Consider the following 22,050-nt stretch of genomic DNA (forward strand, 5'->3'; position numbering starts at 1 on the left):
AGGGTTACAGGAGTCGGAGTAAGAAATCCTCCATCTTGACATTATTTTGAAATAATGGCTTGCTGTGTAGACGCGCACTTTGTTATTTCTAAATAACGTCAGTTATTCTGAAATAATGCTGCTATGTAGACGTACCCTTACTGAGCTATCAGAGACAGAGATTCAATTCCTTGCTTTGCCTAGTTCAGAGAAGGGACCCGAATCTAGATCTAAATGTTGGCTTTTTTGAGGGGAGGAAATGTTAAATTTTCTCTCTTGTTTTGACCAGAAATTCAATACAGGACCTAAGAAGCCTTCCCAGTAAAAGTTGTGTAAAAAATATACATTTCCACCAAAAGTTCTGGTTTTACAAAACTGGCATTTTCCTGATTTACCCCTCCCCCCAAATCTCAACAAATACCCAAACAACTCTACTGAAGAGAGGAAATATAAGAGTAAAATAAGAGTCTATCAAAGTAAGGAGTCTGAATAATGGAGCTAATGGGACAGTAATTAGAGAGACAGCAGGTTTCACAGATTTATAATTTGCTTGTTTGCTTAACAGAAGGGAGGTTGCCTGACCAGGGGGATAGGACGCTGGAGTGGGGCTCAGGAAACCTTACTTTTCTGAATAGCCTTAGGGAAATCATATAATCTCTGTGTGCCTCTGTTTACCTTCCCACTTTTGGCAGTGTTTCCTGCTTATATTGAAAGCTTTCAGAGCAGGAGATGATATCTGATTGTTAGAGCTGACTGGAAAAAGAATTTTCCTTCCGTGACTTTTTATTTTTTGAGTTGTTGCAAAATACTTTGTCTTGAATCAACAAGTCAAAGACTTGAAATTCCAAGGAGGGGAAAAATCTGTTTTGCCAGAACAGAAATTGAACTGTTCAATTTGCTGCTGGGTTTCCTCAGTCAGTTCCACAGTTCCCAAACTGCTCAGATGGGGTACATCTGCTCAGCACACTTACTTCAAAATAACCTATTTCAGAATTTTTTTCCAAAATAGCTTACTTCAAAATAGCATGTCTACACTACAGGAAATCCTCAAAGTTAGTTCAAGGCAGGCTTCCCTAATGTGGACGTGATACCTCGAATTAGAGCCCCAAGAGACACTGGGGAGTAATTACTTTGAATGGACCTGGGGAGGAGCGTCCACACTACTGCTATTCTGAAATAGCTATTTTGGAACAAGCGTTATTCCTTGTGGAATGAGGTTTACAGATTTTGAAATAATTTTGAAATAACGGACAGCTTATTTCAAAATAATGGAATTGCTGTGTAGATGCTCGCATTGTTATTTCAAAATAACATCATTTATTTCAGAATAACTGTTCTGTGTAGACTCAACCATGGAGTTTAAGGGTCCCTTTAAGTACATTTTGAGGAAATAATTGAAAAATAGTGATGGAAGTATTGTGTTGGTGGCACCAGTGACTTCTGTACTCTTCTTTCTCTTTCCCTTTATAGACATAATTTAATCCATTAATTGATTACAATCCTTCAACATTCTAAGACATTGAATAATCAAAATTTTATTTTATGTTTTAAAAAAAAGGATTAATGTTGACTGTTTGACACTTAGGAAATGTCTACACTTGAACTATAAATTCCACAGATTGAGATTGTGGCTACATTCTAATTGTAGTGTGCTGTGGTGGGAGGAGCTAATTTCCCCTAGCACTTACATAGGGTTCCAGGCAGGACTGTATTCTAGGCAGCTAATCTCTCCTGTTTTTCATGCTGGCAGCCACAATTTATTTTTAGCATGCTGGTTTCATCAGAACTAGCACAGGTATGTTCTTCAAACTGGGAATGCCATGCCCAGCTAAATGTATCTATATATCCATATTCTATATGATGTAATTTTTACTTTTGTGCATTACAGGAAGACTGAATAGGACACTATGATAATCCTATCTCGGTTGATTTTTTTTAAAGTTAAATTACACTCCAACTGTTTAGAAAGGCTTAGGCTCAAATTAGTTAAACCTGATCAAGTTAGATTTAATAAAAGGCCATATGGTGCAGGCAATCTGTGGCTCTTAATGAATGTTCTTTGCTTAACCCTCTCAAAAGCTTGCTCTACTCTTGTTTGTTTCCCCTCTTGAAACAGGTACATTCCTTTGTCTGGGATGAGAAAATCTACTTATCCCAGACCCATGAGTTTTAGTAATGGATTTTTCACTGGCTTTTACTGCACTTCTGAGGCATACTTGGTGGCTGATGGCATCTACCTCTTTTGAGTTGCAGTAGGTGAGGAGGGAAGTCACAATTTTACTCCCTGTTTCTTAAAGCTCTGAGTAAAGCAGCTGGCCTGTACAACTATCAATAGTCAATAATCAACCACTGAAATTGAAGAATGCATGTTAGTCAAACTCAAAGAGTAACAAAAGCAGGGTCACAATGTATGTGCACATTATTTCCTGATCTGTGACGACCCTTTCTATCTTTTAGAGATCACCTAGAGTGCCGGAGCTCCTACCTGGGTTTAAAGTTGATGTGATATTACTGTTTCCTCGGTGTTAGGATGGGTGCACTGTGTATCTTCCAAATAGTGCATATTTCTGTACACTATGTTCAGCAGTATGAGAAAATGTCCCTGTCTATGAGGAAAAGAGCACCGTTGAGGAGGATATTTGGACATGATGCCTGGTATAGAAAGGGAATTGGTATTTTAAAGGTAGCCTGTGACTGCAGTGAAGGACCTAGTCCTGCTTCCATCTAGTCAGTGGGAATTTTATCATTGACTTTAGTAAGGGTACGTCTACACAGAACGCTTATTTTGAAATAAGCTATTCCGATAGCACATTTATACTGCAGGGAAGCTTCTAAATTAGTCCCAGGCAGGCTTCCCTAATGTAGACGTGCTATCTCGATTTAGAGCCCCAGAGGCACTGGGAAGGAATAAATTAGAATGGCCCATGGTGACGGACTATTTTGAAATAGCAGCAGTGGAGCATCTACACATGCCTTATTTCAAAATAGCTATTTTGGAATAGATGTTATTCCTCATAGAATGAGGAATACAGATTTCAGAATAAGCCATCTGTTATTTTGAAATTATTTCAAAATAACAGAATGGCTGTGCAGATGCTCACGTTTCAAAATAACACTAGTTATCTCAAAATAACACTGCTGTGTAGACGTACCCTAGAGTAGGATGGGGCCTGACATGCAAAGCAGTCAATTTTTAGAGATTTCTTGCCAGCCAGGATTGCTCAGATGTGCTTAGGAACTGTATTTTAATGAAGAAGGGAAATGCAGAGGCAGTCATGAGCACAGGAATCGACTTCATGCAATTCCGGGGCTGGAGCACCCACAGGGAAAAAACTGTAGGGGCTAAACATGCACCGGCCACTGGCTGATCAGCTGTTTGGTTGGCCTGGAAAAGTCCCTTCAACCCTCCCTCAAGTCAATGAACAGTCATTTGGAGGGTAGGATCCTTGAATGTCTGGAAAGGGACAGCATTCTCAGTCCCTTTCCTGATGATGGCTCTTATTCAGGGTGCTTCTGCAGCACCCACCTGAACCATACTTGATTTTTTATAGCAAAAGTATTTGGAAGACAGTGAATCTTTATTTGCTTTCAGTTATATGGGTGATTTTGGAGTAAACAGGTAGCTTGTGTATTTTAGTACCTAGAACCTATGGTAAAACATCATTACTAAAGCAACACTTGTAAGCACATCACCCACTTGCAGTTGAGTTGTGTTGACTTGAGGGTAAGGTGATAATGAAAAAGACTGTCTCACTGAGTCCAAATGGTTTTTCACCATGATTTTAATTTCAGATCAGTTAAATACTGAATGTTAAATGTAACTGAGGGATATCAGAGAAGAAAAAGAAAGTGTCACCAATCAACACAATAAGCAAATCTCTGAGTTATCTCAACAAATTATGGCTAGTTTAGTCTTTTTTCTTTACAAGTGTCCTAAATAGGGGGCTGTATCAAATCATAGGCTTAACAATTATTCTCTTCGCTGTCTTCCAAATACTTTTGCTATAAAAAAATCACACTGGTATTCTGTCAAAGAAAAGTGGTATGGGGAGCTTTTCATGGCTACTGGTAGACAGACCTGCTGTAGTCCCAGCCTGAGAATAGATTTTTAACCTATGTAAATTGCCTGGAATAAGTAAACCAGTCTTCTCCCCTTGCTGCCTGTATCTCAAACCTTGAAATACTTTCTGAGGAATTCATATATCCAGACTACATAGGCAGATGTAAGGCTTTGCACAATAATAGAAAATAAGTCTTGAAGTAAAAAATATAGTCTCTCAGGCTCTTGGGTATTTTTCTAAAACAAAATAGGAAAAGCTACTTAGGAAAATAGGAAAAGCTAAGTAGAGAGTTGGGACGCATGTTGCCCTAAATAGTTCTTGTCATTATTTTAGAGCTTGATCCAACTACCACAGCAGTCAACGAGAATCTTATCTGGGTGGTCGACAAATACCTTTGATGTCGACACCCGCGCGTCCAGACTATTGCGCTGAGCTGACAAACAGCTGATCAGCTGTTTGTCGGCTCAGCGCGGCAGCCATGTAAATTTAAATGAAGCGGCGATTATTTAAATCGCCGCTTCATTTTACTATGTCGGGTAGCCTAATCCACATGCCTCTGGTGACAGAGGCATGTAGTCTAGACGTACCTAACTGAAGATAGATCAGCCCTGCTGTATGATATGACTAATCTCTTACTTCCTTGGTTTCTTCTTTACCCTCTTGAAAACAGAGGAGCAATAAATTAAAAAGTTGGAGTGTATGTAAAAGATGGAGCAGCGCACTGGGCTTTTACCTCTGGCACACTAAGTTGTTCTTTTCATATTTATTTATTTAATTGAAAGTCTTTGTGGTTTTTAGATGGGGATACAAGTATATTGTTAATCCAAAAGACGTGCAGATCACTGGAAAGAAAGAAAGAACTGACTGCAGGAATAAAGGAGAAAGGAAGAAGTTGGATGGTCCACAAGATCCAATGGCAATTAAATATAATGAAAGTGTGATACAGAGCTTTGCAGTGTATAAAACTATACATTACTGATTATACATGTCAAGGTAGAAGTTACTACCACTGAATTTGCTTGTTTTATACTGACTCCTAGCAGACACCCACTTCTTAAAACCACCACAGAATTTGGATGGCATGAGTAGTAGTTTTGCTCAAGGGATCCTGAGAAGTCCAGATCAAGATCCAGGCAGGGACCTTTTTTGGGTCAGGGCCATTGACCCCCAGGCAAGTAGATTTTGTGTGCTCCATCCCCACAGTAGGGTAGTGGGAGGGGCAGGGCAGGCTCCCAAATGCTGCAGATGAGCCCCGAGTCTTGGGGGCCGGATCCAAGCAAGCTGGGTGCCACAGGTTCCCCACCCCTGCCCAACATGCTACAGCTCAAAATTTGAAAAACTGGTTAGAGAAGCTTGCAAAATGTCTGCTTCTTACTATGGTTTTGAGACCTGAGATTGGGAAGAATTTTTTTATAGTCATAATGATTGCCATAGCAGGTTACTCCATGTAGTGAAGCATTCTGTCTGACAAGGGCCGGTCCCAAATACTCCTAAAGATGGAACAAATCATCCTGATTATGGGCCAATATCACCAAAGGAGTTTCTTGCTAGCACCCCCGTTAAAGTTTATTTTTATAAAGCATGAAGATTTATATCTTGCTTTTAAAAACCCCTTACTCTTACAACTTTGATTATTCCATATAGAAGTTAAATATTTTTAAAAGTTATGTTAAGGTTTGGCATCAAAGGTGACTTCTGGCAAAGGACTCAATGGGCCAATTCTGTGCTATTTGAAGAAGTATTCCTAGTTTTATTTTTAAATGTGCTGCTTTTCAGTTTACTGCAGTACCTTCTGTGCTTACAAATATGTGACTGTTTTCCCAGTGCAGTGGTCCAATTTCTAATGATTTCAAAGCTTCCTTTCCATCTTTTTGAATTGCAAAGGTAAATTTACATACTTTTTGGAATTATTGATTTTACTAAAGGACTGGTAACTATTTTGTTGTTTTATTTCTTGGTCACATGTTATGACACTATTTTTAAATAAAAATATTAACTTTGAATGCACTTTACCAGTTCATTTAAAACTCTCTCCCTCCCTGCCCTTGAAAGACATAACTACTTTAAACCAAGACAAACTGGGGTGTGTGTAATTTGTACATACTGTTCTTTTCTGATGTCTTATTTTATCCTCTTCATTCAACAATGTGAGAGAAATTAGTTTTACTTTCATCCAATGTGTTACTAGCTGTATAAGGGAATCCCACTAACAGTATTCTCCTCTCTTCGACTGTAGGTTTATTAGCATGCATTTCCGAGTCTAGAGGGAAATCTAATTTCACAAATAGAGCCGAGCCATCTCGATTGATGGTTTTCAATTGCTAGCCACCGGGGGAGGAGAGGAAGAAGTTTGTCAGAAACACCTTCGCTGAGCCGAAGAATGATTACCAAAGATGTCTTCATTGATTGCCACCCACCTAAAGTCGATAGTACTCAAATGAACATGCTGATAGTCAACTATATAAGATAGGTGCATGGCTGCTAACAGCGCATCCTGCTGTTTTGGGTTTGGAGTGGATCGCTCCTCAGTCACTCCTTTGACAGAGAAGAGAAGTATTTTCTGGGAGGAAGAAAAGTCTCTTAGCAACTTAGAGAAACACGAGTTGAGCAAAAATTGACTCTACTTGAAGGTAAGCGCTCCCTGTTGTCCTCTGTTTAGAGAGAGAGGGAGAGAGACATTTTGCCAGGCTGTCGCAAGTCTCTGTAGGCAAGACTTGAAATGTAGGGGCTGAGGCTTAGCGATTTCTTTAATCATTATTGTCCCCACTTATTAGAGTAATCAGGAGCCGGGAGCCGCATCAATGAATGAAAGGCTAAAACCATTCTGAATTCATTCCCAGAGCTAGTCATATGCAATAGCTGCCGGGGAAGGGCTGGAAACCTCGAACCATTCTGCGTGAAGCTCGCTTGTTACGAGATCTTTTTCACTCTGGACAAAGGGGAGTTCGCAAGCTCTACCCAAATAAATCGGTGTGTAAATTACCGAATTATTCCCCTTCTCTCCTAATCCTAATTGTTTGCTATATTTAGAATAGCTTACTTAGATGTATTAGTTCTCTGCTAGGAGTTTGCCTCTTAAACCGCCTTTCATTTTTGTCTCCGATCCAACACAATAATGAAATACCCCGGACTCCCTTTTCCTAATATATATGTTGGCTGTACTATCTACACTAGTGCCATGTGCTTGCGTGGGTGTAGGGCGGTGGGTTTTGAGTTCTCACGCTGGTATAGTAAAGCATATGAAAGGGTTGGACTTAAAAAAATTGTATTTGTATCCGAACTTGGGCTTTATAAAGCTTCCAACTTCTCTTACCAGTTACTGAGCGAAATCGCTCCCTCACCCCTACTGATAGGGGTTTGATCAATGAATGTGCCCAGTAAAATCACAGAGATGAAAGGCAAGCTCTTAACAAGGACTGGGGGAAATGCCATTCGAAGTGGAGAGAATGTGTGTGTGTGGGGTGGGGTGGGGTGGGGTGGTGGTGGTGGTGGTGGTACATGGAGACACAGGCAAATCTAATGCATATCAGCCAGCTACCTGGGTATGAGAATCCAGTGCGATGCCAGAGCGGTGCGGGGATTTATCGTTCGAGCGTTTAAAAGTCCTGGGAAGATGTCTTCTCCCTCCTTCCCCATTTTTTAAAAAAGTCTCGGTTATTTGTGTTCAGCTGAAAGTTGAAACTAGCTGTGATTCCGCCGGATGGCTAAAGCCGCAGGAGTGATCACACTGGGAGAAGAAAGCCAGGCAAATCCCCCAATAAAGCCCTGGATTGTAATATGTGCTGCTCGGTTAATACCCTTGTCCTAATCCGTGTCTATAAATGTGTCCTAAAGGGATCTGGGGTCTGAGATGAAACTGCAACGCTCGCCGCGGTGGGCGGGGAAGTGTGGCGGGGCCAGGCACTCTGCAAAGCCCTCCTTCTCCCCCGCCGCTCCCCACCCCAGCGCGGCGGGGTTGGCACTGGCCAGGTCCCCAGCCCCGGCCGGCAGCGAGCACTCGGATGTAGGCGCCGGAGAGGAGAAGGCTGTGCGGAGCCCCGCGCCCTCCCAGCTCCGCTGCGCGCCCTGCAACAGGCGCCTCCGCTGCGCTCCAGCCGCCGGCTCAAGCAGCCCCCATTGGCTTCGCTCGCGCCCCCCACCTGATGGGGCAGGAGCCGGCCGCAGCATGAGGAGAGGGCTGGGCGCGGGCATGGCCAGGAGCTAACCGTGCTCTGCTCTCTCTCCTCCCAGGCGCCGGAGAGATGCGAGGGGCCAAGAAATGCCACGCTCTGCCTGCCATCGTCTTCCTGCTGCTCGCCTCAGCCGCTGCCACGCCGGGGGTCGAGGGCGGCGGCGGTATGGACCTGGAGGCGCCGGGAGGGGCCAGGCGGACGCTGCTCGAGCTCCTCTTGCAAACTCTCGGGGACAGCCCGAGCCACCAGCCCCACCCCCCGCCGCCCCGCGGGGACCGAGTGATCTCCCGGCGCTACAGCGGCAGCGCCCTCTACTCCGCATCTGGGGACCACGACCCCCGCCTGGGCGGCTCCTCCTCCTCCGCGTCCAGGGAGCGGGCAGCGGGGCAGGGGCCCCGGGGCTTCACCAGCTCCAGGCACTTAGGTAAGAGCCGCTTCCCTTCCCTCCTCCGCGCCGGGTCACTCGCCGCTCAGCCTTTCCCCCGTCCCCCAGGAGCAGGGGACTCGAGCTCCTACGCCGCGGGGCGCGGGCGGCCACTCGCGCTGCGCTGCGCGCCCTGGGGAGCTGGGCTCCTCCCCCCCCCCCCCCCCCCAGTGAGGGAGCTGGCTGCAAAGCCCGCGGGCGCCGAGCTACCTCTCCCCCTGGCTGCTCGGACCCGTGCCGCTCTCCCCGCCGGCCGGTGCCGCAGCAAGCTCCTTCTCCGCTCCCCCCCGGCCAGCCCCCAGCGAGGCGCGCGACCCGCCGCCGCCCCTGGATTGGCGGCTGCTGCCCTGCTTCACTTTCTTCACCTCAGCCTGAGAGTTTCCACCTCAGAGCCCCCCCCCCCCCCCCCATTCACTTTCAGGTCCTCGCCTGCTCCTGAACGCGCCCGCAGGTCTCCCGAGGCTAAGCGCCTGGCTTTCGCCGGCGACCTGCTGCCCCTCTCCCTGTCACAGCCGCAGGGCGGATGAGGGGACCAGGCAGCGGCTGGGGCGAGAAGAGCCGCGGCTGCCGGTGGCTGAGAACCGCAGGCACTGGAGCAGCTTATAGAAGAGGCTCCGGGGGGCTGCTCCGGGGCAGCTGCTTTTCTTTATTGCTTCGCCGTCCTGGGCTGGCTGCTCAGCCCCGGGGGCTGGTTTGTGTGTGTCCCTCCCGGTGAAGGCTCAGCGCATAGAGAAGCTTTACGAAGGGCTTCTCTGCGCGCTGCACCCCGAAGGGCACTCCCCGCTGACCTGTACATTGTAAACAACCAGCAAACCAATCTTCTAGCGCTTTATTATCCTGCTTCAGCTTGGGCGGGCGGCGGGGAAAGAGGGAAGGATAAAGTGTCCACCAAACGTACAAATCAGGCGGTCCTCCTCTGGAGGTGCGTGAAGGGGAATCGAGTTGATTGGTGACATGTGATTTCCACTCTGGCTGCAAAAGTTGAGCTTCATATTTTTGGAAAAACAAACGATTGAGTCTGTGTTTTAAATCAAGCCCTTCACGTTTCACATCTACATTGACTGGCTTTGCGTCTGCACAGAAACAATTATCAGCAAAACGAATTCCTCCTCAGATTCAGAGCTGGCAGTTCTGTTCTTCCAAGAATTAAGTACAGAGAAAATAACTCATGTTACAGTTAACTCTGGATTTATTAATTCAAGATGTCTTCAGTTTTATTAAAACTGACATCACCATTGGTCCATACATTGACCTCTCAAAGTCCCTTCCATGAGTCTATAATTATAATATTCTGTGATTGTATAATTCATTAAATGTTAGCCACTTTCAGGAGTCTGCAGGGAGGAAATGCAGCTTGTTTGCATTTTGTGTGGAAAAAACTCAGAGCAGGTTAGAAACCTTGGTACCATTAAGCAATGAGTTGTGGCAGAGAAATGAATAATGGGTTTGAGCACAAAAGTAAATTGTGATAAAGCAGGTATTAAGGTCTTATTAAACAATGAAGTCCTGTGGCACTTTATAGACTAACAGATTTATTGGAGCATAAGCTTTCGTGGGCAAAGACCCACTTCATCAGATGCATGTAGTGGAAATTTCAGAAGCGGGTATAAATATACAAGCACACGAAAAGAAAGTAGTACCATTGATTAGTTAGTGATTAGTTATTACAAGATTTTAACAGATGTCTTTTGTCTATGTACTGTTAAGCTATGTATATTCTATAATAAGTAGCATTTTTGCATGAAAGGTAGCATTATAGGAATTACAAAAAGGAGATCAAAGCACAATATATCCTGTCTATAACCTGTGGGCATTTTCCATCACTGCCATTTCTTCTTAATAATGCTGAACAACGGGGAAAAGATATACAGTTTGGACCTTCAATATTGTTCTTATGCCTCTTCTACACACCCAGTCCTTGATGTCCACCTTTCAAAAAGTCAGAAAAATTCAATGAGTGAATGCGGTGCCTGGAAGGACAGTATCCTTCATGAACCTGCTAATATTTTCTGCTACGGTTTAAACGACCAGTTTGCTGAAAAGAGAGAGCCCATGATGCATGATCTATCACTGTCCTGGCTTGGAATACATGTGAGAAACTTTAACTGTGTCTAGCTTTTCCTTAGTTCCTTTTTCAAGGCAGGACGCAGGATGTTTGATCAAGTTCCACCATAAGTAATTTATTTTCGTAACTGGATGATAGAATAGCAGAACAATGTCACTTCCCAACTTAGTCTTAGAAATCCTCAGATTGGGACACAGACACAGTACTTAGAGTAGGAGAAACACCTGTTGTGTGTGCCCTTCCTTTCCCATTTTGTCCTAGGAACTATTCAATACATTTGGAGAAAGAGATCTATGATTATACTAATCATCTCATATTGTTCACGAAAACCATTCTTTTCACCTGCTGTAAAGATGTCAACTTCATCATCACTTTCCACTCAGAACCCAAGTCACAGGATCTTCCATCACTCAGATCCTTCCAAGTTACTACCATCAGCTTTTTTAATGAAAGTGAGCATCTAATTCCAACAGGGATATTCAGACACGGTAATTTCTAGCAACCAGCAGACAATCTTCTGCTAAAATGTATTCCAGAATGTGACTATACAAATTCTAGTTGTTCCTTTTGAATCGTGCATTATCTCTAGTGGAGTTACATTGCTACTGCAACATCCATACTTGAACTTCTATAAGTCTGAGACCTTGTTGTATTTTGTTTTGAAAAGTTCTTATGGGTCCCTCCATTTGAACTATGAATTTTTCTTTCTATTCCCTGTATGTAATTGTGGCTTCCTACTGATCATTATTTTAAGGATATGAGTTTTCAGTTCTGCTTTTTTATCAGAAAATCACATCTGTATGTATTGTAAAGATAAAGTGATCCTCGCACTATCTTCTAATTGAATGTTGGGGGTAAACATATTTCATAAAATTCATGTTATTTTCTTAATTGCCTTTTATCCAAATATATTCTGTAAAACAGAAACAGCTTTGTTGTACCCTACATGCTAGAGTAGTCCTAAAAATTACAAGACCACGTGTATTCACTATTTTTTCCTTTTGTAGAGGAAACAATAGTGAGGTGATTCAAATTTTGCCTTTGTCAGTGGAGGCCATTGTTTTTAAATACATCAATTGCTCTTGTTTAGGATTTTAGTTCACAAAGCCAGGTTCCATTCTCAGTTACACCTCTGTAAATTCAACAGATAACTTGAGAGTTTAAAAGATGTATTGGAGAATAGAACTCAACTGGAAACTTTGCTAATTATTATAAAAATTACAGGAAATTTAAAATATGTCAGGTTATGATGCACATGAGAGAGTCTTGGCAGTGCTTATTCTCTTATTGTTATTATTATTTATTATTTATCTATTTATTACAATAAATAGGAAAACGTTATAGTGACAGTAAAGATTTCTGGATATTGAGTGAGAAGGAAATAACAGTTAATCAAAACTTTCCATTCTCCAGAATAACACTGTCCACCAGACAGACCCACCCCTAAAGATCAGCTAGGGTAACAGATGGAGCCACTTTATAAGTAATTCTACTTTATTAAGTTAAGTCAAATATTTTTACTTGATTTATTTGGTTAATCTAGTACTGTAGTTCCAAATCTACAGTTTTTGAGTCAATCATTTTTATTAGAAGGTTGGTGAGCAAATCCTGTGAACTGCTTCTAGTAATTGAATCTGTATTGGAAATTAGTAATTTTGCTCTTTTGAAGTAAATAAATTGATAGGTAAGCAAAATTATAATTGTGTATATAAAAATCTAGTAGCCAATTTAATTTTTATGGAGTAAACAATAGTATGTTTAGCTCTTCTGATTGTTTTCTTGTTGAAATCTTACCAGGAGATCGTTCAGAAGAATGTGTAGATAGTATTTGTATGATTATCAAGTTTTAGTTAGTTTCCAGTTCATTACTACTTTGTAATGACTAATGTGTATTTTATGTATGGACTCTGGAAGAAAGATTATATTTAGCACAGGGTTATACCATGTGCTTTGTAACTCAACCAGTTCTTTGTGTTTTATTCTGTCTTGAGGGGAATCTAATAATATCATGTTTATTATGATAGTGCCTAAGAGCCAACCAAGAATGGAGCCCCATTGCATTAGGCACTGTACAAACACAGATTAACCCCCTGAAAAGCTTACAAATAAAATAGATATGACAGACACAGGTAGTGGAAAGGGTAGAAAATTTAAGCAGATGGCTTGGATGAACAATATGACAGCAGAAAACATTATGTTGGTTCCACATGTTTTTATCTTATTTTTTGGCTGAGTGGGTTTACTTAGGAAGGGATCAGCTACATGAAAAGAAAAGTTAAAGGAAAGGGGCTGAGAGGACAGAGCAGGCTGAGGAGAAGACAAGAGGGAAGATGTGGAATGAATCTAAGAAGAGATTATGAAGAAGAGGAAGGGTTGGAGGAAATAGCCAATCAGCACAAGGCAAAGAAAGTCCAGTTAAAATTGTACAAAGTTTTTTGAATATCCAGAGGTCCCTTTCGGGTCTGCTTCTGCCCCTACCAGTTGGACTCTCTGGTTGGCTTCTCTATGCAGTTTTCTCCCAAGGCCAGCCATAGGAGGATAGATCCATCTGGATTCTAGTGCCCTCAGAGTTTGTGGAGATTTCCCCTGAACAGTTTTGGTTCCAAAAGCTCTTCTGGGGTGGGGCAGGAAGAGTAGCCCTGTCTGGGACCCGTTTTGCCCCATTGCTGCAAATGCAGCAGCTCCTGAATGCTTCTGCTCCAAAGAATAACATTCTGCTCTAGAATAATGAACTTTTTGAGAGAAAAAAGGTTTGAAAAGTTATCAATGTTTGAGAGTAGAACTGAAATCTTCATAATTATTGACACTCAGACCATCATGTCAATCACTTTCAAATTCAATCAGTATCAGTTCTATTAAGATAAAGCCTTTAAGCTACAGCTTTGCTTTGTCTGAAGCCATAATTCAGACTTAATTTGCTCTCAGTTTTATGACAATCTGAATAACATATTGATTCTTAAGGCTAATTTCTGTTTGAAACTGTACAGGCAGTGGTGTAGGGTTTGTTCTGGCAAACTCACAATATGAAGCGTAACACTTACAACCCTCAGTAGTCCGATTGAGTTTAATGGGGATAAGAGTGATATACACTATCTATGCTTGGTAGTATGTTTAGTACTGAACTCTAAATAGGTTTCTATTAATGCTACAGGACTACAAGATGGAGAGAAAGGATGACATTTTTATTAGATTGTGCCACTATTGGCCCACAGAAATAAAAATTAAACATTTCCCATATGAGCTCTTGCAGACAAGATCCCATCAGTCATTTTTTCTGAGCCAGGCTAGGTCTATACTGCAATGTTAAGTTGGAAAAAGAAACACAATTTGTGGTATGTAAATTGCGTATCTTTTTCTGATTTACTTTCAAAAGAGGCTTTTCCAAAATTTAGCATGTCTACATGGCACCAAATTTCAGAAAAAAGTGCTCTTTTAACATATCTCTTATTCCCCATAGATCAAGGTTTACGGGGATGACAAAAGAGAGCGTCTGCTTTTTCAAATTTTTTTTGGAAAAGTGGATGTGTTTCTTGGACATGACGTTCCTTTTCCGGAATACCTCTGGTATCCTGGAAAAGCAATGCAGTCTAGATGTAGCCTCAGTGTTCAGTATTTGTCCTAATGAACAGGCTGTCTTATTTTATTTTGTTTTATTCCTTTATTGGACATCCTGTTTCTCTCTTCCCATTATGAACTTTGTCTCCTCTTTAGTTTAGGAGCCATTTCAGACATAACCTTTTCTACCAGTTTAGAACTACCCTTTCCTACCAGATAAGTGTTACTTCTATATTACTACATTGAATCATAGAAATGTAGGGCTAGGAGAGATCTTGAGAAGTCATAATGTCCAGCCTCCTGTGCTGAGGTAGGACCAAGTAAATATATACCATCCACAATAGGTGATTGTCCAATCCGTTCTTAAAATCTTCAATGGTTGGGGATTCTACAACCTCCCTTGTAAGCCTAGAGTTTAACTACCATAATAGTTAGAAGGCTTTTCCTAATATCTAATCTAAATCCCCCTGGATGCAGACAAAGCTCATTATATCTTGTCCTACCTTTAGTGAACATGGAGAATAATTGATTACTGTCTGCTTTATAACAATCCAAAATATATTAGGTGACTGTTATCAGGTCCCCTTCAAACTTGCCTAGTATTTTTTAACTTTTTGTCATGTCAAAATTTCTAACCCTTTTATAATTTTTCTTGCTGTTCTCTGGATTCTGTTCAATTTGTCTCCATTTTTCCCAAAGCGCGATACTCAGCATTAGACACAATACTCTAGCTGAGGCCTCTCCAGAGCCAAGCGGAGCGGGAAAATTGCCTCGTGTGTGTTACACACAACACTCCTATTAATACATCCCAAAATGACATTATCCTTCCTTGTATAGGTTGGACCTCGCTGGTCCGGCACCCTCAGATCCTGACTGGTCCCGAATGAGGAGATTTGCTGGACTAAGCAAGGTCTCTTCTCACCTGGTGGGGGCTGCCACTGGGTTAGTGCTGCTCCAGCCCCCTGGGGCTCTCTAGATGCAGCTGGCCCTGTTGCTGCCAGGCCTGAGCACCACGTCCAGAGCTCTGTGGCTGGAGCCAGAGGTCCCTGGCTGCTGCTGGGGTTGGAGCTCCATGTGTGCTGCTAGGGCAGAACTCCCAGCTGTGCTGCCCTTTCCCCCCGCCCCTTCCTTACACTGGGGCTCCTGGTTGCTGGTGCCCCCTACAGCACTTCTGCCTCGCTGCCAGACCACCCTGTTCCTGGGCTCTGTGGTCCAGGAACATTCGCGGTCAGTGCCGGACCAGGGAGTCCTTCAAAGTGCCTGCAACTCTTCCCAGGTTGGCATCATCTGCAAATGTTATCAGCATATTCTCTACTCTGTTACCCAAGTCATTGATAAAAATATCGAATAATGCTGTAATCAGGACAGACTCTGGCTGAACTTCGCTACCAGTTTCACAGAGAGCTATTGATAACTACTCTTTGAGTATGGTATTTCAAATAAGTGCATCCACCTTAAAGTAATTTAATCAATGCCAAATTTCCCTATAGGATTAAATGTGAAACTGTGTCAAAAGCCTATGTCATTGTTTAAATTAAGAGCCAAGATAAAGATGAGTCATGCTAAGAAACACTCAGATCAGACAATCTCAACACACAATAGGAATGTGCATTCCCTTTGCCCCAAGCACAGGGCAAATGTTAAAGGGTCGTGATTGTCGTTTAATTTATTAATCCCTCTGTGGATTAGAATCTTTCTGCTATAGTTTCTTGCTTGATGGCTCTGTTTTCAGGACTATTGTGCACAGTATCACACTTACATTTTGAAATCACTACTTGTGTGCCAGCTAGGCATGATCTGACATTGCTGTAAATGGATATGGATTCACATGTATACAGCTATTATAAGCTATAATATGCCAGTAGCCCTCACAATCATGCACCAAGGGATAAGGTCAACAATCCAATAGCTCAGCTTCTAGGTGAGGAGTTAAAAGTATCTATCTATGTAGATCTAGATAGATAGTTTTAAAATACAGGCAGTCCCCGGGTTACGTACAAGATAGGGACTGTAGGTTTGTTCTTAAGTTGAATCTGTATGTAAGTCGGAACTGGCATCCAGATTCAGCCGCTGCTGAAACTGATCAGTTTCAACAGCGGCTGAATCTGGACGCCAGTTCTGACTTGCATACAGATTCAACTTAAGAACCCCAGGCATCCCAAAGTCAGCTGCTGCTGAAACTGATCAGCGGCTGATTCCAGGAAGCCCGGGGCAGGGGCTTCCTGTAGTCAGCCACTGGTCAGTTTCAGCAGCGGCTGACTTGGGGACGCCTGAGGCAGAGCAGCTGGGGTGCTGCTAGGTTGGTCCAGTAGCGCCACCGCTCCTCAGCACTACTGGACCAACCCAGCAGCACCCAAGCTGCTCTGCCCCAGGCGTCCTGATTCAGCCGCTGCTGAAACTGACCAGCAGTGGCTGAATCAGGACGCCTGGGGCAGAACAGCTGGGGTGCTGCCCGGTTGGTCCAGTAGCGCCCAGAGCGGCGCTACAGGATCAACTGGCAGCGCCCCAGCTGCTGTACCACAGGTGTCCGGAGCAAAGCCATGGAGCACGGGGACAGCGGGACAGCCCAGACGCGCCGTGGCTGTCCTGCTGCCCTCGGGCTCCGTGGCTTTGCTCTGCTTTGTTCCCCGTCCCCCTGGTCTGCAGACCAGGGGGACGGGGAGCAAAGCGGCAGAACACGCGGGCAGCGGGACGGGGAGCAAAGCGGCAGAACACGCGGGACGCGTCTGGGCTGCCCGCTGCCCGCGTGCTCCATGGCTTGGCTCTGCTTTGCCCCCCCCCTCCTCCTGGTCTGCAGACCAGGGGGATGGGGGGGGGACAAAGCAGAGCCAAGCGCCAGATGACAGCTGTCAGCTGACCGCGCGCTCCGCGGCTTGGCTCTGCTTCCCCCCCCCTCCCTCTGGTCTGCAGACCAGGGGGACGGGTGGGGGGGGGAGCAAAGCGGAGCCAAGCAGAACCAAGCCGTGGAGCGCGCGATCAGCTGACAGCCCAGACGCGTCTGGGCTGTCAGCTGGCCGGGCGCTCCGCGGCTTGGCTCTGCTTTGCCCTCCCATCCCCCTGGTCTGCAGACCAGGGGGACGGGGGGGGGGGGCAAAGCAGAGCCAAGCCTCGGAGCGCGTGGGCACGTGTTCCGCCGCTTTGCTTCCTCTCCCTGGTCTGCTGGAGACCAGGGAGAGGAACGGCCCCGTTCGTAACTGCGGATCCGACATATGTCGGATCCGCGTAACTCGGGGACTGCCTGTAGTGAATTCCATCAGATAAAAATCATTTGAGTTCTAGTGACACTTGCATATCTTTTTACAAATGGAAGTCAGATAGGATATATTCCTGCTACTTTCCCTGATCCAGGGTCTGGGCATTGAACTAACTGTGTATTTGCCTGTTACACCTCCCTGAATTAGGATCAGGTCTAGGGATGGCCTTTGGGGTGTATTGTTGACTTGCCCGGAACATGGGCAGTTGTGTAGAAATTATTTTATTATAGACTGTGGTGGTGTAGTGGGGTGGAGTGGCCACCCACTGACTTTGAAGGGGAGGAGCCCCTCCCTGAGCCACACTGGGATACAGGGTCCTTTAAGGCCAGTGGTCACTAATCTGTGTTTCTCTTCCCAGGAGGCACAGAGGAATGTTCAGGGGGGTGCAACAGGGCCCAGGCCAACTCCTGGGGGGAGCAAGGATGGAATGCCACCCAGCTCTGCTTGGCCCCCAGCTCCACTTTGGCTCTGCCTCAGCTTCAGCTCCTGGCCCTGGCTCCAGTCACAACCTCCATTCCTGGCACTGCTCCTGGCCATAGTTCCCAAACACAACAGCTGGAGCGGGCACCGACAGGTTATAGTAGAGGCAAGAGGGTTGTGACTTAAAGTTTAGGGACCACGGTTTTAGGCCAAGATTTTTTTAAAAATAGGGTGTACAATTAGGCTCCTAAATCCATACCTACAGATCTAAGTAATTGACAGGATTTTCATTTCAATGAAAACTGCTAGGTAGAGTCAGGTCACTTAGGATATGTCTTCGCTACAGAGTTTTTTGGAAAAATGGCTGTTTTTGTGACAAAACCTGAGTTATGTCCGCACTGCAATCGCATTCTTCCAAAAGTAAATCGAAAGAACAGATGGTTTTTTCTGCCATTGGTAATCCTCTTTCTATTAGGAAGAAATCTATTTCCAAAAGAGCTCTTTTGGAAAAAGGCGTGTGTGTGGACGGGGAAGAGGGAGTTTTTTTGAAAGAAGAGGACAGAGGAAAAAGCACAGGTGCCCTAGTGGCCATTCTGCCCATAGTCACAGCTTAAATGCAAGAGAGAGTCCATTCAGTGTGGAGACTATCTTTTTTGAAAAAGAAGATCACTTTTTCAATGCACCTTTATGTGTGGATGTTTTGTTTTGGAAGAAGTTTTTTCAGAAGAAGTTTCATCTCTTCTGAAAATGTTTCCTCCAAAAGAAGCCTGCCATCTAGACATATACCTTAAGGATAAAGATTTACAGACCTAAATTTTATCATTTAATCCAGGGGTGGGCAAGAGAGCCTCTGTGGGCCAGATCTAGCCCACCAAGCCCTTTGATTGGGCCCGTGACCATCCTGCTGCTCCCCTACCCCCAGACCAATCAAGACCTGGGGATGGGGGAGTACGCAAAGTCTCCTTCTTTTGATGGGGCACCTCCAGCTGTTCACTCTAGGCACCATGCACCCCTTGCAGGGCATGCTCCCCTGCCCCCAGTCCCTGATTGGCCTGGGGGCAGGGGGATCATGCAAAGTGTCCTCCCAGCCTGACACGGTGCCTAGAGTGAGCCACCAGTTGTTGAGAACAGCTGGTGGTTCTCTCTAAGTGCTCGGGGGGGGGGGAACGACAAAGTCTTCATGTGCTCAATCACTCCCAGGCCAATCAAGGTCTGTGGGAAGGGGAACATGGGAAGTGTCCTGGCCCTGCCGCTTCTGCCTGAAGCCCCATCCCTTCCAGGGTAGCCTGGGGCCACTTAAAAAATTCGTGACATTGCTCCCCTTCTAAAATTATTGCCCATGCTGGATCTAGGGTGAGCTATTCAGTGCTGTGTAAAGGATTTAAGTTATTAGAAATTGTGTATCCAGACCTCAATAGATGTCTTTGTAAACTTCTTCCCAATCTAGAATCTAGATGGCTGCTCACATTTTGCACGAGGAAATGTTTTTGTTGAGTTCGTGTCCCTTTCCCTTTTATTACTGGCTATATATACCATTCTAGCAGCTCTTCTTCTGTTGATTAATGATGGTTTGTCCCATTTTAAGGGCATATGCTGACAGATATTGGTCTTGTGCCTTTTAATGATCATGAAGGCATTATGGGGGTGATAATGTATCACAACCCATTAGTTCATTAGCTACTCCCCTGTAAGTTTAGTGGTTGGTTAACTCTGGCCCAGTTTTCTTGAAATCTTGTTTTGTTCCTAGTAATGCACAGCTCACATTAAAATTCTTGTGGATCACTGTGTACTGGGATAGCTGCCAGTATGGGATTCACTCGATTCTGTGCTTTCTCATGGACTTGTTATTCCAGCAACATCGAGTGGGCCCAATCAGGATTAAGGGCCTGTGTTAGGTACATTAAACAATATAAATCAATACTGGACTGGTTTCCCAGGTCTGCTAAGTCCACAAATTGACTTAATGGCCAAAGAGGCCCAGTGAAGAATCCATTCTGCATAGGGGAAGTCCCCAATTGTGGAAAGCTGGCAGATGCAGATCAGCCACCTCCTGTAACAGCACCTTACCCACTCCCACTCTAAAAGAGGATGAAGAGAGTGGCTGCAGGCCTGCTGATGGGAGGGCAAATGGGTCAACTGCCCTGGGACCTGGTGTTTCAAAGGGGCCCTGGGGTTCCAGCCGCCTTTGACACTGCTACTGGAACCCCAGGCAACATTCCTCAGTTGACACTGCTGTGACACTGCTGTGTCAACAGCGATGTCCAGAGCTCTGGGCCCCTGCCACTGGAACCCCAGGCAACATGCCTCAGTTGGCTCTTCGGGCTGCTTGTGGAGGCAGGGACAGGGTGTGGTGTGCTCCAGGCAGCTCTGGGGGCCCCCCACCCCTTCTGCCCTTGGTCCTGTCCCTGTCCCTTCTGAGAGCGTGGAGTCTGCCACGCCACACCTTGCCCAGGGCCTGGCATGGGTGTTGGCTCCCCAGGGTTGCAGTGTGCTAGAACAGTACTGTATTAAACCTGATCCCTCTCAGACATAAGGACCCAAATGGTGAAAGTTAGAGCTGTTGCCCTGCAGCTGAAGCTTGAGGGCTGTGTGTGGGGGTGAGGCTCAAAGAGCTGTAAATGGCACAGTACCAGCTGTTTTCTTCATTGCACCTATGCAGAATTTCAATACAGTCAAGAATCTGTTTCATTAACCAGGCCCTGAAGAACCTACAGTCTAATTCAATGTAAGACTTAAGTAAAGGGAGACAAAAATACCGTATCAGCAGGATTGGTTAACCATAAACATGTGATCAGTATTAAATTCACAGTGAATTGGAATCATGGGTTCATAGAACATGCTCTAAGGATCCACCATGAAATGTTACTTTTAACTGAAAGCTAATCCACCATGTTGTCTTCTGGTTATGTTTTAAATTTGGAAAAATCTATTTAAAATTGTTCATTGCAGCATTATTACCTTATGCAAATTTAGAATCAGCATTTCTCTCTCTCTCTCTCTCTCTCTCTCTCTCTCTCTCTCTAAATATATATATAATTATAAAGCAATTTATATACAGTTTAGAGCTTCAAATTTGCAAGCTTTGAGAAGTGAATCACTTAAAAAAAATCTCATTACTGTTAGTGTGGGCCTGACCTGATAGCATTCAGGACCAGTGTCCATTAAGGGGGTCTAAGCTAGAATATTTTGGGCAGCCCTCACGTACAAGACATGCTAGCACCTTGGGGTGCTCAGGTCCCTAAGCAATTGCTTAGTCTTATTATGCCTATAGTGCCGGCTCTGATCAGCACTTTGGGGGTGGGGGTGCAAAAGGATAAATTTAAAAAACAATAAATAGTCTGGTAGCACTTTAAAGACTAACAAAAAATGTAGATGGTATCATGAGCTTTCGTGGGCACAGCCCACTTCACCAGATGAATGGAGTGTTGGAAGTCCAGATCCAAGGATAAGGCATTGTGTCTCTGAGAATCACAGCACCTATCTTCTAGGTGCCTGGAAATTGAGAGGAACACATTACGAGTTACCAAATTGAATTAGGACCTTAGGCTCCCTGTACAATGAACATAGAGAGAAAGGTGCCTGACTGATTCACAGAAATCAGTGTGCTAGGCAGGAAGATGCATGTTAGACAGTGGGAGTTGCCAACCAGAGGAGCGCGTGCTAAGCTCTATCCCTTTGGCAGAGATAAACACTTACGTCCGGGTTGCAGCGAGGCCTCTGTGTCTGTTAGCAATTTACAGTCAGGAACCCTCTATGGATGCCTTGCATTAGGAAAGATTAAAAACACCCACAGTAATGTATCCATTACTAAAAAAAGGAAAATATTCTGATGCTTTCTGGAATCCTGTTTGTTTATATAATTATATTTAGCATGACAATGAATCCCATAAATATTGGGTTGCATTTTGGCCTATTGTAATTAATGGTAAAATTCCTATGGACTTTAATGTGGTCAAAATTTTACCCAACATGGAAGGAAACAAATAACAGTAAAATAAATTAGTTTCAAAATAATCTGTGGGAAGGATTGATTGGTTTATGGGATCAATAATAGGATGTGAATTTTTACTTCGTTGCCAGCAATATGACTCAACCAAGCTTCGTAGTGACTCTGTGACCC

The 22,050-nt window shown here is 44.3% G+C and overlaps 1 long non-coding RNA gene across 1 annotated transcript in view; it reads left to right on the plus strand.

Moving 5' to 3' along the window:
* Positions 1-7,922: 7,922 nt before the first annotated feature.
* The window catches only part of LOC102463279 (ALK and LTK ligand 1), a 52,152-nt gene continuing 38,024 nt past the window's right edge, over positions 7,923-22,050 (plus strand). The window contains exon 1 of the long non-coding RNA XR_012901462.1: positions 7,923-8,636. This is a non-coding gene — a long non-coding RNA (ALK and LTK ligand 1). The remainder of the gene's footprint in view (positions 8,637-22,050) is intronic.

This window comes from Pelodiscus sinensis, chromosome 2 (genome assembly GCF_049634645.1).
Source record: "Pelodiscus sinensis isolate JC-2024 chromosome 2, ASM4963464v1, whole genome shotgun sequence".
NCBI classification, from domain to species: Eukaryota; Metazoa; Chordata; order Testudines; family Trionychidae; genus Pelodiscus; species Pelodiscus sinensis.